This window comes from Cupressus sempervirens, chromosome 9, assembly GCF_028749045.1.
Source record: "Cupressus sempervirens isolate cs-2001-9-10 chromosome 9, ASM2874904v1, whole genome shotgun sequence".
In the NCBI taxonomy this organism is placed as follows: Eukaryota; Viridiplantae; Streptophyta; class Pinopsida; order Cupressales; family Cupressaceae; genus Cupressus; species Cupressus sempervirens.
Window position 1 is genome coordinate 334,960,600 of NC_143126.1, and position 4,100 is coordinate 334,964,699.

At 30.9% G+C, this 4,100-nt stretch overlaps 1 pseudogene; it reads left to right on the top strand.

The window, feature by feature from the left end:
* The first annotated feature begins 2,507 nt into the window (after window positions 1-2,507).
* On the top strand, window positions 2,508-3,808 carry LOC149538706 (acetyl-coenzyme A carboxylase carboxyl transferase subunit alpha, chloroplastic-like; annotated as a pseudogene).
* The last annotated feature ends 292 nt before the right edge of the window (window positions 3,809-4,100 follow it).

Sequence of the window (4,100 nt, forward strand, 5' to 3'; positions counted from 1 at the left end):
TTGAACATGTATTGCCACCATGATTTTAGCTATTTCCACCATGATTTTGGCTATTGCCATATCAATTGAAAAGGATTTTGGTGCACATTTCTAGGTGATGGAATGCAAATAATATCATGAACATGGCCATCATCACATTCTATTCACAATGAACTAAATGTAACTGTGCAAATTTGTTACATACATATAAAAGCAAGTCTATTCAATTTCATATAGTGCATAGTTATGTCTAGCTAGTTAATTGGATTTTCTATCCCATAACTACGGCCAATTTAAGGTAGCACCAATGCTTTATGACAAGAATCTCTATTGAATTAGCTTTTAAAAGTTGCCAAAAGTTGCTTCTGGTTCTTATAAAGGTTGGCCATTACATCTCCATGCTTCATGTTTTTGATATTTCCTAGGATTCATATCAGCAAGGGCACAAATGTTTATTTCCTAACTCTACCAACTACTAAAGCAAATGGAATTACAAAAAAAATTCAATTATATGTTTATAGTAATACTTGATAGATACACCATTATCAATCTTTATTATTCTTTATTATTAACTGATATGCAATGATTCCAATATTCATTTTTTAGTCTACTAGTCAACCATGAGTCCTCAACCATGAATCAATGTTTCAATACATAGTTTTTCAATGGTATTTAAGATTGCTACTTGTAGATATATACTAGATGGTAACTAATGGGAAATTACCAATTACAATGCATAAGAAATGTCTAGCCAAATAATTAGGAAATAAACTCTCAATTAACAATTATACTTGCTTTCATTAGGAAATATTTCAAACTACATCTTTTGTTGGGGTACTCTTGATTGAAAATTATACTTTCTTTTATTGGTTGAAATGTGCACTAGAGAAATTCTATAAGCTATTGCATTATTGTTTTAGTCATTGGTTGTTTTAGATCTTAATTTTGTTTTAGATATTGGAGATGGAATCAAGAGGGTACATCATCTTCCCACTCAAATATAGGTGGCCTCTTATCTTATCTCCTTGTTCTATCTATTCCTCATCTTTCAAGATTGAAGACATTGTCCAATTAATTTTATGTAGCTTGTATAATTTTTAGACTATCCATTGATGTAAGTTGCTCTTGTTCTCCATTGACATTATTAAATACAATTTGATGACTGTCATTCCACATTACCCAACCAATATCCCTATACTATTGCACCTTGGCACATTCAAAACTATATCTCAATCATGGTTCCTTCATATAAATGTTGTTTAGCTATCCTTATGACCATGAAGTCATCATTGATCCTAAATCACTGAAGTTTATAATATCATTTTGACTTCAACACCATGTGTCATTGACATATCATCATTAGTCCTTTGTTTGATAACTAATGGCTTTGGATTGTCAATGTATGTATGCCAAGTATTACATCTCCTAGCTTCCACACTAAATTAGTTCTTCTGTTATCCTTGCCAAATGCTAACTCCATCTTCAAGCAATTTTTTCTATAAAACATTAATTAAAATTCTCTCTGCTATCTTCATCAAAATTATTTTGTGTCTATCCTACTACATTTTTTTCTATTTATAGATTGCACAAATTTGTGGTATTGAATTGACATGAATTGAGAGAGATGGGATGTCATAATTAGGGTTTCAAATGGGGGATATGAGACCTAACCTTAAAGGAACGTACTACTCATATTCTTAATAAGTGTTTCATGTTGAAAAATCTAGCTGTCATCTGCTCTTGAATTTGGTGCAAAGGAGAAAATCCTATAAAAAGCCCTTAAGTAGTCTTCTGACTTAGGAAGTGAGATATTTAGCTTGTAAAAAGAATACAAAAATATGTTGCTTTATATCCTTATAATGGACATGCTTTTGATTTCTTGTATGTGTTTCTCTTTCTTATAGCACTTCCATGTGGGAGGTAATGAAATTCATATAGTTTTCAAACATTATTAGCATATTATGTGTTTCCATTTTTAACAAAATTGAATCATCATATGTTGACATTTCAAACTGAATTCTTTCCTCTTTGAATTCATGTATTGGTTTTTCCAATTAACTTGGCATTACAATAACTCCAAAGACTAATTATTGACTAACATCATATATTGATGGTTCTAAACTTGAGATTAATAGTTTTCATCCACTCATGTAGTCAATAAATTATTCTGTTTAAGAAATAATTGTTGAACTTAGTAACTTATGCCCATTCTAGTATTCTTTTTGTGACTCCTTCCTAGATGCATGGGTTGTGAGTCATTGTTTTCTATTGAATGCAAGTAATGATACTTTGATATGCATAAAATAATATCATGCAAGTAAATGTTGATTTAGTGGTTATTTTCAATCCTATTGTTAACCAATAGTTTGTCCTTTCTTCTAATCATTAGGGAAAATTCTAGGACATTTACCTTAGTCCTATTTAGTATAATAATACAAGGGGTTTATGTCTATTGATCAATTGCTTTGAGGATCTACTAAGTTTTATATTAATTCTCTAATATTTGTTGCACTTTTCTCTCATAGATCATGCAAGAAATATATGGGAGTTTGACTCCATTTCAGTGTCTAAGTGTTGTGCAACATCCCAACAGGCCTACTTGCCTTGAACATGTGTCAAACATCAGTGATAGGGTAAACTTTGTTTGCCTAAATTTTATTTCTCATGTTTCCATTGCACATGGTGATTTCTCAAGTTTTTCCTTACTCTTCTTAGTGGCTGAAACTACATGGATATCATGCTGGATATGATGATCCAACTATCATCACTGGTATTGCAAGCATGTATGGGATAAGCTTCATGTTTGTTGGACACCAGAAGGGCTGAAATACAAAGGAAAATATTCATCAGAATTTTTCCATGCCAACTCCACATGGGTATGTTTATGTTCTAATATTTAGCAAATAGCATATGCTTTTTATTCAGGTTCATAGGAGGTGTTTTTCTTAATTAGGACCTATTGCACTAGGTAGTTAAAACTAATATACAAGTTTTGTTGACAAATAATGTTTATATCCTATACATGTATTTTCCTTTGAAGGAAATTTTTACCATTTTAACATCCATGAACATTGGAGCATTAATTTAAATGTTGTATCCAAAAATTGGTTTTGATTTTTGAAGCTTGAGATTTGTCCTAGCAGGGATTCTGATTAGTACTTTCATTTCTACTTTTTGATTTAATAATTTGGGCCTTCTTAGTATTTTACTTATAGGGGAAAAATATTTTAAATTAATAACAATTATTCACATTTAAGCTTCTTATTCAATTCTTAGTTTTCATTTTTTAAGAGCTAAGATGTTTTAATTACATAATCTTCTGAAACTGCACAATGTTGTTTATCCATTGCAGTTGATGGAAACTCTGTTAATATAAAAAATAAACTTGGTATTGAAACTATAGAAAGGCTTTAAGAATAATGAATGAGGCTAATCAATTTGTTCTTCCCATTATTACATTTGTTGATACTTCAAGCGCGTATGCAGACATTACATCTGAGCAGAAAGGACAAGTATATTCAGTGACCTTTGTACCAGGACATTTGTAATTTATCCTTAGTGATTCTATAGATATTATGGTTGCACTATTTGTTTTGATATTAATTTTCCATTATGCTTGCAGGGGGAAGCAATAGCATAGAATTTGAGATCATCATTTGGCTTAGGAGTTCTAGTTATATCTGTTATGATTGGAGAAGGATGTTCAAGTGGAGCACTAGCTATTGGGACTGCTAATAGGATGATCATGTTAGAGAACTTAGTGTATTTTGTTGCAAGGTGGGTTTACAAATATTATTTTTCAGCAATAGTTGTCAAGAGAGAGCACTAATAAAATTTAATCCTATATTGTAAGATTAGATTTCAATTTATTTTCTTTGAGTTTGACTGTCGCGTCTTTAGTTTATCAAAAGCACAGTATAAATATTAGTAGTAATTATGAATTGTTGTATATCTTGTATTGATGGCAAACAATCTAATACTTTCCCATGGGATAGGCCATTACAAGATTTATTGACAAGAAAACCTAGGTAGTTAATGATCAGCAAACCCTCTCATTACTAGTTAACCTCTCTTTAGAAAAAATTTAAGTTTCACCTCTACACAGCTATCAAACATGAAGA